Raw genomic sequence first — 12,480 nt, 5'->3', positions numbered from 1 at the left:
CAACAACGGCGTTTAGTGAGGGCGCCGTCACCCTCTTTCAAAATGGCCGCTACGCCGCATCACGTGATTGACGCTGCTCTTTGCTTGCTGACGCCGGCGGAAGTGATGCTGTCCACTTGTTGGAGGCAATGCCGCCTGGAGCAGCTGGCCATCGGTCTAATGTGACTTAAAGAGATTGCAAGTCGGTGAGTTTGCTCTCGGGTGATATACAGCATGAATATAATTTTATTTAGCAGCTGGAATCACTTATATAATCCTCATGTCCTTCTGTATGAGGTTTAATGTGTTCCAGCTGGAGCTTCTTCCGGTGACAGGTCTATTGCTTCTACTGGAGATCTTTCAGCTACTCTAGGACCAATTGTACAGGAAATGTAAAGCCAAAAGAATGGATACGTTGCCCCTAGAGGCCCTCAGTAATTGCAGTCATTGACCAACTGCACTGGTGGCTGATAACATCTAGTTTTAATTCCCATTCATTGTAATGGCAATCATGTGGACCCACTCCTGACTGCCCATCTGTGAAGTCACTGGAGGGACAGAAGGGCTGGTGCAAGTTTGGAAATCTTAGCAGCCAGGGTTGGACTGGCCACTTAAATAAGAGGAAAAATCCTGCCTTCTGAGCCGTGATTCCCCCCCCGTTAGTCTTGTAGCCCGCCCCCGCCTTCTCCATGCCACCAGTCTTGCAGCACTGCCGGAGGGGGTGCAACAGTAGCCTTAACATGCCTGCTGGGTGGGGGCTTTGATGTCAGCTTCCCTGGTTGGCCCAAAGTACCCCAGTCCAACACTATTAATGGCAGATGAAGTTGCAGAGATGCCAAATTAGACCCAAATTAATCAGGGAGCATCTTGTTTGCATCTGTCAAATTCCCAACTACATCACACAACATTAAAGGTCTTCGGGTGATGATTCTATTGACTTCAATGGAGTGGGTAAGTCTGCAAATTACTGACTGCCAGAGATGCACCTGTTACTGCGGGTTATTGGTAGAGTGGGCTTAAAGGGGTGGTTCACTTTTAAGCAACTTGGTCATCATTCTTTTTTATAGTTTTGTATTTGTCTTCATCTCCTTACTCTTTCCAATTGTCAAGTAGGTGGTCAGAAATGTATTGTTATTGCTACTTTTTATTACTCATATTTCTATTCAGGCCTCTACTATTCATATTCCAGTCTCATTATCAAATCAGTGCATGGTTGCTAGGGTAATTTGGAACCTAGCAACCGGATTGCTGAAATGGCAAACTGGAGAGCTGTTGAATAAAAAGCTAAATAACTCAAAAACCACATCTAATAAAAATATCCCTTTAGAATCTCATTCTCTACATCATGATAAAAGTGAATACAAATGGGAGCAACCCCTTTTAAATCTGCGAGACTCTCAACAAATACAGGCGGATTTACTTGTCTGGACTTGGGAAGCTACCATCAGAGAGGGTCCAGGGCAGAGTTAGGCCCACTTGCAACCCAAGGGTTTTAAGGTGGCCATAGACACACAGATCCTATCGTACAAATCGAGGATTCGTATGATTTTCGGATTGTGTGTGCCGACATATTTTGTCCGGCAGAGATCGGTCGATCGGTCAGGTTTGATTTTGACCCAACCGATACCGCTGGAGCCCACGGCACATCGTAATCGGATTGTTTGGCCATACGGCCGAACAATCAGATTACACCCAATATAGCCATGTTTGTGTATGGCATATCGGGGAAAGATCCGCTCGTTTGGCGATGTTGCCAAACGAGCGGATCTTTGCATCTATGGCCACCTTTAGGCTGGCCCATGGAACTCTAGCACACTGTACACACTCAGCCAGTTGTTGCTTCAAACTGTATTTTTGACTGGTCGTCACATGACCCACTGGATGAGCCCAAGTGATTGCCAGTACAATGAATGGGAAGCCATTGATCAGATGTCAAAACTCTCAGAATCTGAGTGTGCATCATTGCTCTTCCATTGAAAGGAATAGAAAAATAGCCATTATTGTAGAAAATATATATTGTGTGTCTTACATAATAGTTCAACAATTATGGATCCGCACACACCAGTTTTTCTGCAGTGGGGAAACCCCCTTTCTTTTATTTTTATTCACCACCAATATCAACGTTTCGGGGGGTACAACCTCCCTTCGTCAGTGTGTGGTGGAAACATTACAATTACATAATAGTTCAACATGAATCTGTTTATATGAGCTCTATACTGTGTCTCCATCCTTTGCTAATGTAGAGTGTGTACTTTCATGGCTATGGGATAACTATGCTTTTTTCTAGACCAGAAAACCTTGGTAAATAATTGTTGATGTATGGTATGTAGAGTCAGACAGAGAGAGTGTTAGAATACTGAGCAAGCACTAGTGACACAAGCAGTCCAACAGATTTCATAATAAATGAAGGCATATTCAGAGGTGGAGGCCCAAGGTATCGGCAAGACAAGATAATTCCTCCCCAGCCACATTTGAAAAAATTATATTTATTCAACGTTTCAGCCCCTCAACAGTTCCTGAGGACGGCCCGAGTTGAGGTTCTGAAACGTTGAATAAAACACTCTTGTATTCACGATTAAGTCCCCTGAGTGTGGTTTATTAGTGGAAGTTATTTTATATGTATATATAGATATAGATGTGTGTGTATATATATATATATAATATATATATATATATATATATATATATATATATATATATATATATATATATATATATATATATATATATATATATATATATATATATCTTTGTGTTTGTATTTTGTTTCTAGATCTGTCCCTGGGGCCCTTGCTGCACAAGACATCTGCATTTGTGGCTGGTGATTCCACAGGGGGAGACTGAGAAAATGAGGCGCCTGAATCGCAAGAAGACACTGAGCCTGGTGAAGGAGCTGGATGCTTTCCCCAAGGTGCCAGAGAGCTACGTTGAGACCTCGGCAAGCAGGGGGACCGGTGAGGGGGTGGTGGGGAAAATTCAAAGACTGAGGGTGGTGGGAGAATTGTAAATTAAATCTGTTACTGTTACAGGCAGATATTAATATATATTTTAAGTCACAGGTAAAGGGCAGTGCCTACTGAAATTAGCAATATCATTTCGCTCTTGTCATGATACCTTTTCCACTTTCTGGTTGCTAGTATGTCTATATGTTGACATTGCATGGGTGGAATTTATTTTATGCGAAATATCTGATATCGGATTTAGCCTGATATGACCTGAAGCTTCACAGCCTTCATGTGGGTTTCTACTAGTATAAATATTGAAGTATGTAAACTGAGCATTAATGAAACCTTAAGGCAGTTCCATTGTTATCTGAGTGCCAGTGCAAACGCAGCTTCAGCTTTTGATGGGTCTAAAGTCACAGTGTGTACATTGTTTTCTCTACATGTGCTACTTTATGCACTAGATTTTATGGTCTGTTGGCCAAGACTACTGAGGACACAGTTCTCATGCTGTTTTTTTATCAGTTTGCTATCCCTTCGTTTACAGTAAAATGATCCTTAGTTCTCACCCCTGTGCTAGGACTGATACTGACCATACCCAGGCTGGTTAAAGCTTATCCAACTGCCATCTGGCATAAATCAGCCAGATATTTATTGGGCAGGTCAATGCGTTCCTCTTCCAATGAAACATTCTGTTCTTATTCATTGTAATGGCAATTGTCTGGACCCACAGCGTGCAATTAACTGTTGCCTGACCCCTGAGCTGTATGCTCTGTTGGGCAAAGTCTGCATTGGTGCATGGATTTGGGCCCCTTACTACCAGGTCTGCGTAGGCCTCTATTAGGGCTTGATCATTGGCCTTAAGGTCAAACTATTGCATCATCCCAATTGGACCCTGCACATAGGTTAGCAAAGTGGATAATGAGATGCTCTTTTTTTTCCAACCTCATCAAACAAGTAGATGTATTAAAAGAAGTTTATGATGAGCATCAGCGTTTAGAGGTGATTGATTGCTAATGGAATAGGCAACAAGCATCATTGTAGACTATTTTTAAATGCCATTCTGGGCGCCATTGCCTTTTAATAAATGCTTTATATGCCATTAACCTAAAACCTACGTAATACAGTGAATTGTGATGAGCAAATCTCTCCCACTCAGAGAAGCAGTTCTACTTTCTCAATATAATGACATATCAAAGTTTTTCATGATGCAGTGAATGTGTTTAATTTCTTCTTTAATTCCCTGCTCTAATGTCACATCTCTTCCTTCCTTCCGCCCCCCCCCGTCTCACTTATGGCCTTCTCCGTCATGGGTATCCTCACTATTATGGAATTCATTGTGTATCGTGACACAATGATGAGATACGAGTATGTGGTGGACAAAGATTTCACTAGGTAACATTTTTCTTTTATTTCTTAATTTGTAGGGAATCCTTTCACTCTGATCCCTATGTACAGAGAAGATTGAATCCAGTATAGCAATACTTCCCTTCTACTAGAGTCACCTCACTGCTTCCTTCACCACCCCTTCACATGGATTGGGAGCAGGGTCATATTTTGTATTGAGCAACCATACTTCCATGCCTAAGGCAGCAGCTTTAGGTGGGTGCCTAAATAGAATTTTTTTTTAAAAAAATACTCCAGCCCATTGTTGGAGATAAGGGGGATAGGTGCATCCCTCTCCCTTTCTTCCATAACCAGCATATGTACTATACTGCTCATGCACCCACTGAGAGGATGGTCATAGAAACAGAAAAAGATAGAAAGTAATATTCTTTATTGTTAAAGGAGGAAAAAAGTAGAACATTGTATTTGTCTTGTTACACAAATGCCTACGGTTTACAGCAGACCTTTAGCAATAAAGATGTGTGCCTCTGACGATACTGCCGATAGCTCCCCATATTAGGGAAAGTGATCCAAGATGGGGGAGATGCCAGGTAAACCCTTGAAGTCCTGGATCATTACTGTTATAGGGCTGTTGAACCTCTGGGGTGGTACAGTAAGATCAGTATATAAAATATAGCTTTTCTACCCATATTCATTTTAAGACACTAGGTCTCCTTTAATAGGTTTGCATTTTAGGAACTCTAGCCTGGCATTATTGTTTTCTGATCATGTGATTTGTAGGCTGTTACCAGTTACAGGGAAATATTCACTGTCTAGTCGCCATCTGGCATAGCCTGCTGGGAGCCTTCTACTGCAATATCACTGTTCAATATTGCACTGAACAAATATTGCATACTTTACTGACTTGACGTTAATAGAACAGTCACTTTTTTTTATTGTTCCCTTTCAGAAAAATCCGGCTGAATATAGACATCACAGTGGCAATGAGGTGTCAGTGTAAGTATATAAAGCTTTGAACCTACCTTTGCTATTCTTGTTATAGTCACACACTTACAAACTCCCCTTCTGTTGCAGATGTTGGCGCTGATGTGTTAGATTTGGCTGAGACAATGGTTACTTCTTCACAAGGGTTGGCCTATGAGCCGGTGAGACTCTGTTCAGTGACATAATTAAAGACAAACAAGGGGAAAGGTTTCAGAAGGGATTATAGTGACAGATGCCCCATCCCTGGTTCCTAACAGTTTGATGTCTTTTGTTCTGCAGGTGATATTTGACCTTTCTCCTCAGCAAAGACAATGGCAAAGGTACAGTTAAGTGAGGGAGAAGGATCCCTTTGTCAACTCCGCAGTATCACAAGTTGTAAGGACTCCATGTGTCTGTCAGGATGCTGCAGCAAATCCAGGGCCACCTACAGGAGGAACATTCTCTTCAAGATCTCTTGTTCAAGAGTGCAGTGAGGATGTCTCATGTCACTACCCCCCAGGTAAGAAATCCTGTTAAACCTACTACTAGTAGCAATTTATTTCGGGGGCATTCATCTCTAGACCTAAGAGATCTTTTAGGTGTTGTTGGTTAAGAGTATGGAATTCAGAATAAGTAGCAGTTAGTACACACATGCTTGAATCCTCACCAGTTGTAGCCCTTTAGGCCTGGAGTTAAATACCCTAGACCAGTGCTGTCTAACTTCTGCGGTACCAAGGGCCGAAATTTTCCCAGCCTACGTACTGTAGGGCCGATAATGGAAGCCAGTGTTGACCACTCCCTGATTAACCCACTTTAAACCAAACCCATGTTACCACAATACCATGTACACATTAATGGTGGTAGCACACCAAAAAACCAAATGGTTGGTCCTCACTGCAGGGAATCTCACTATCACTCATATGTGAAAAAAGTTGTCATATTAAGACATACCCTTAAATCCATATGCCTCCTTTTCCCCTTGGATAACACAGCACATGATTAAACACCTTCGGGGTCCCTAACAATAATTTATTTTCAAATGCTAACAAACCCCCAGAACAAATACCAGGCTTATGTTCCAAAGGCAGAGCAGGGCACACACGGGCAGAGCAGGGCACACACGGCCAGGGCACACAGAGTTTGTCGCACACGGGCCGAGCTTGTCGCACACGGGCCGAGCTTGTCGCACACGGGCCGAGCTTGTCGCACACGGGCCGAGCTTGTCGCACACGGGCCGAGCTTGTCGCACACGGGCCGAGCTTGTCGCACACGGGCCGAGCTTGTCGCACACGGGCCGAGCTTGTCGCACTCGGGCCGAGCTTGTCGCACTCGGGCGGAGCAGGGCACACACAGGGAGCATAGGGCACACACACAGACCGAGTATGTCACACACAGGGAGCATGTGGAAGGCAGAACTGTGCAAAAGGCAGGACCACTCTAAAATGCACTACATACAGTAACACAGTGTTGGTGCCCCATTAGCATTTTGTATAAAGTGTGAACGATGTGCGCAGTTTCAGTCTGGGTCTGAACAATGCAGGGGGGGGTCACAGCTGTGAACAGTGCAGGGGATTAGTCTGAATTTGAGGTTTAAACAATGTAGGGGCCAGTTAATCTCTGTAGTGATACCATTTAAAGTTTCCACATGGTAAGCATACACAGCAGGTAGGGGGGGTGTGGGTAGAAGCGGGTGGTTCACGCGTGTGTAATGAGAAACACATTAAGAGAATGGCGCGGGTAGAATATGGGTTGTACAATTCCAAGTACATTTAGGGCACTGTGCGAACAAAATCCTCAGTTCTTTTTTTATTGGTACTACAAGGGAATTGTGAGGGTGGAACCAGTGGTGCATAATTTGAAGCACACTAAGAGAACTATCCTGGTGGAATTCGTGGTGCTGTAATTAAGGCACACCAGGGGAACTGTACATGGTGAATCAGGGTGTTGAAGGGGAGCGGTTTCTTAAGATCCACTAGGATCAATGCTAACACTCGCACGCAGTTTGTTTGGCTGCATTTTGTCTCCCATCCTTATAACACTGACATCGCCATAACCGCAAAACTTAACCAAACATTGCTTAATGGGAGAAGTAATTGTGCTAGCTGAGATCACCAATCCAGTACAATTTAACTGTATTCTGTCTATAAGATGATGACCATTGAGTCAGGCCAGTTTTTCTCTCCTAATCTCTTAATTCATTATTTGTTGGAATATTATTTTAAAGGTTATAAGTAAAAGTTAAGTTGTATCTTAATTTCATGGTGGGAATTCAGATTGATATAGTGGGAAGGTGCAAACCCATAGGATATGCTCTCTCTTTTGACCTATTTTACCCAAACTGCTTTCAGCATGGTGCCAGGCCTTTTCTGTCTATTTCAGCAATGCCTTAATTTCCTTGGTGGCAGGAACATGGATGTCACCGGTAGGACGTTTTGCCCTTGGTTGAATCAGGGGGGCAGTTCACTGTCATAGCCAGTTATGTGCCCCATTTGAAAGCTGTTAAGAGTCAGAAGAAAAAGGCAAATAATTTTAAAATATAAAGAAATAAATAATAAAGGCCAATTAAAAGGTTCTTTAGAATAGGCTATGCTATAACATATTAAAAGTTAACTTAAAGGTGAACCACCCCTTTAAAGATGAAATGCAAAATCCGATGCACTCATAGTTTTTTTTTTGTTTTTAGGGAGGATTCTCCTATGGAGCAACCTAATGCCTGCAGGATCCATGGACACCTTGAAATCAATAAAGTGGCCGGAAACTTCCACATCACTGTGGGCAAGTATGTCCTTATTTCTGGGGAGTTAATTACATGATCCTAATGCCCCTCCTTTATCACTCTATCACATTGCCGTATTTTCAGTACATAGAGGCATGTCTTGCAATAAGACAAATATAGTTGCTGCCTTTAAAGAATTCCTATCCCTTACAGTGTGTACTTGAGATCAGTTTCTGGCAGATTTGCCAGAAGGACTGCTGTAAGATGACATATATAGACAGTCACTATTTATTTGGCCTATGTGGTGCTGGTTGTAACTCTGCAGTTTTTATGTTGAAGGGCTTCAGCTGTACAGATTATCTAATAGAGAAGCCCCCAAAATTGTGAGTGTATTTTTCCAGTGGCATTTTCTTCATCATCTTTTGTGGCTATATCTGATATAGGGGGCACCATCAGATAAAAGTTAAATGTGTTTTCCACATCAGCGCACATAGCACTTGCACCTACTGTCAGTTAATGAGCTTGATGTTTCTGTCCCATAATACAATTACAGCAGACCCTTTGCATGTGAGATCATGATAGAAGAGACATATTTCCTATTGTCCAGCACCTCATTTCTCTGTCTTTACATTTACATGTTCCTTTTATTCTCTCAACCCCGCAGAGCTATACCTCACCCAAGGGGTCATGCACATCTGGCAGCTCTGGTGAGCCATGACAGTAAGTTCAAATCTAAGCATGATAAGCTCTTACTCCTAAAGGCAACTATATATATCACTATAGTACAGCTTTGTAGAGAGAAAACTTGGATGAGTGGGTGGAGAGGGATGCTCCTATTGTCATAGGTCTGCTGCTTTTTCTATCACATAGGGCAGCTTCATGACAGATGTAGAATAATTCTCTAGCCAGTGCAGTAACCATTTAACTCGCGCAGCAGGTGGGGAGCATATTCCAGATATTCATTGAGTAATATTTTAGAATGACTGCTGCACACTTACAGAGATAAAAGCATAAGAGAGGCCTTATTAGTAATCATAACTCTGGAACACAGACCAATGCCCCAAGACAGGTAGGTGTTAGGAAGCATGTTTTAAATATATGTAAAGGTAACAAACTATTGAAGATTGGTTGCCCACCTCTTGTGTGTGACTAGTGTGTAGTTTAGAGACCTTAATGTGTACAGATAAGGCATCTTGTTTGTTTAGGTACATTTATGAGAGCGATTATCAATCAGATACTCTTTGTGCAAATCCCCTATCCTGCAGGTTATAATTTTTCTCATCGTATCGATCATTTCTCCTTTGGGGAACCTCTGCCTGCCATCATAAACCCTTTGGATGGCACCGAAAAAATAGCCGAGGATAGTAAGTAACAGCAGCACCTATTGGGCAGCCATTCTATAGCTTTTTTTTTTAATATTTATAAACTGGTTCTATGTGGGTATAAACATTTACCTCAATGGCACCTAAAATCCCTATCGTTAGGAGTAAAGACACTTCATTGATAAGTATTGTAAGGCATTGCTGGTTGTTTTTCAAATTCCTGTAATGGTGATATACAGATTACACTGAAGGGGCATAACATCCTTTGGATTAAATTCAGACTCTCACAGTTTTTCTAATGATAATTCAGAAGTCTATGGGTTAATTTGGAATATTTAGGAGCGAAGTGCTTGACATCCAATCAAATCTGGCCCAGAGCAGTATCTTTAAATGAGAAGGAAATGTTAAAACTAAGTAAGCCTTATCAGAAAGGTCCACCTAAATATACCAGTAAACCTTCAAAAGAGAGTCCTCTGTCAAAAGAAACACAGCATTTATTTCCTTCTATTGTGTACAAATGGGCTTCTGTATCAGACTTCCTGCCTTCATCTTAAATCTCCTTGCCCCTGGCGTGAACATGCTCAGTTTGCTCGCCCCACCTTCTCTTCTGTAATCTGAGCCCAGAGCTAGTGAGCAGGGAGAGACTCAGACAGGAGGTGATGTCACACCAAGCTAATACTGCAGCTGCTATCCTAAACAAACAGCGCTTCTAGAGTGTTTAAATCCAGTATGGTAAAACATTCTACAGAATAAATATAGCATTCTAGCTTGCACTATTGCAGCTAATCTATTGCCAATAAAATGCCTCTGTAGCTTTCCTTCTCCTTTAAGGTGTTCTCCCTGTGTCTGCGTGGGTTTCCTCCAGTATTCCAGTTTCCTCCCAAAATCCAAAAATTAAAGTTCGATCAGATCCCCCTGTTGTAATGCTGTTCTCTCTCACAAAGTTAAACACAAACAAAGCTTACTGTGACACCCATCAGTTCTCTGTGACAGAGCGGGTGAGTTTGTGACATTGGGACTGGCTGGGAAGCCAAAGACAGATGACTTGGTGACATGCTGAACCGCAATGACATTCCTAACCAAGTGTTTGTTTAACCTCTCAGGAGAGGGTGATAAATCACGCCACTGGTAGTCACGGGGTGTCAGGCATTTTCATGAAGTATGACATCAGCTCACTGATGGTGACAGTCACGGAGGATCACATGCCTCTATGGAAGTTTCTTGTCCGTCTCTGCGGCATCATTGGAGGGATATTCACCACTACAGGTGAGCCTGAGCTGGGTTTGACCATAGCAATCATTGATGGTGTGTGTGTTTTTCTCATTCAGTTGTCTGCTTTGTAGGTATGATCCATGGACTTGGCGAGTTCTTTGTTGATCTAATTTTTTGCCGGTTCAAGTTGGGCATGTACAGACCTCATAAGGTGAGTGTGAGATTCCATCACCCGGTGCTTGCTATATTGGTTTACCTGTCACATGAATGATTGCTGGCGCGCAAGTCTGTACCATCTGGTTCTATTAAACAGATACAGACTTTGTCACCCAGCAGGGCCGTATTTCTGTATAGGCACCGAGGGCCATATCTAGGACAATGCACCTTGGGTGCCTGTATAAAATGAGCTGGGATGGAAGGGGTTGCCTGGGTCTCTGGTGGTTGGCGAAGGAGATCACCTGAGTTTGCTGTGATTATCATTTGCCATTCCTTGCTATCTTCAATGTCTAACATCTCTCTGTGTTTTTCAGGCAGGACATGTGGATGGAATTCACTCCAATCACTGCACAGAGACATTGGCCCCTGACCCACTCTGAATGGCACATACTTTTTATGAAAATAAATCTTGTCAGTGTTTTACCATCTGGGTCCTGTTTTCGAGTCTCTGCCCAATCCCTGTCATTCCCTTGCATGCAATTAAAGTTGCACAACAGCAATCACACAAATAACTATTTCTCTTTTTACTGCCTGGGCAAAACAGGTGTTGGGTACAGAGTTCCCTTGTACTGTGCCTTCTGCATTGAACCATGCAGCTCATGGAGGCAAACCAGCAACCCCATGCACCGTACTACTATAGATGAGAACAAGTGCACTGTGTATAGCGTTTATTGATTCAGTGCCTCTGCTGCACATAGGGAACATTGATGAGCCTTTATACTTAAAAAAAGGTTTGCCTGTATATGCCAGTCTCCACTAGGTGGCACCCTTTGACTCCAAAATACATGCCAGCATCATCCAGTTCAGCATTCTCCTGCACCGGGCTCCAGATGCTAGCACTGCTGTTAGTCGCTGTGGTTATAGCACGCAGTCTATGATTTACATTGTCACGATACCACTGAACAGAAGCATTAGTTCTACTTTGTTATAATATCATACAGATAGTACAGTGGGGAAGCAATACCCTCCTACTGAACAGAATAAAAAAGGATGTCATTCCTGCTGGTCAACGGATACATTTTCCATTTCCTTTACGCACCGGGTCAGGTAACTGGTTGTGTCTAAATTCCCATCAGTATACAATTAGGGTAGAAATGCTACACTTTATATTTTGGGCTTTTGTACCAGCCCAAGCCCAATCACATCCCATTGCCATTAAAGATTTGTATCTGTGAAGATGCCCCACTAGCTCCCCATCTTCTTTTCTGCTGATTCCCAGCAGAAGCAAAGGACTGCTGTCACTTAATCTTAGGGACCTACTCACAATATATATCTCGTATACGAAAAATACATGGGTGATTAGTTCTTAATTCAGATTCACATTACATGGCAGCATAGAAGTCCGTGCAGTCTGCATCAGAATTGTTTCATAATCAGCACTGTAGCATCAGCTACAGCAACTGCACATAGCGCACTGAGCATGTGCGGTGCCACTGACACACAAAAAAAATGCACTCATAAGATCCAATCTGAAAAGCTGCAATGGGGCAACTGCAAAGGCCTAGATCATTACTGCTATAAGGCTGTTGTATCAATGGGCTGGTGCATAAAATACATTTTAGTGGATCAGATTTTCTTTAACGGAATAAACCTGAGGCTGTGCCTTGAAATGCATATGCTGCTCCTATCTGTATTTTTGTAAAGAAGAAAAATGTGTCTAGTCCTTAGAACGGCTGAAATGTTTTGCACCTTTATTTAACCCCCCCCCCCCCTTATCATCTGTACTGAAAATATTTAGCTTAAGGGCCTTCGAAATAAGCCAAAAATTGCTCTAAAGTGTGGA

At 42.5% G+C, this 12,480-nt stretch overlaps 1 pseudogene; it reads left to right on the top strand.

Moving 5' to 3' along the window:
- The first annotated feature begins 223 nt into the window (after positions 1-223).
- Positions 224-11,120, top strand: LOC108710744 (annotated as a pseudogene).
- The last annotated feature ends 1,360 nt before the right edge of the window (positions 11,121-12,480 follow it).

Source organism: Xenopus laevis, chromosome 3L (genome assembly GCF_017654675.1).
Source record: "Xenopus laevis strain J_2021 chromosome 3L, Xenopus_laevis_v10.1, whole genome shotgun sequence".
Lineage (NCBI taxonomy): Eukaryota > Metazoa > Chordata > Amphibia > Anura > Pipidae > Xenopus > Xenopus laevis.
This window is presented reverse-complemented; position numbering and strand designations above follow the sequence as displayed.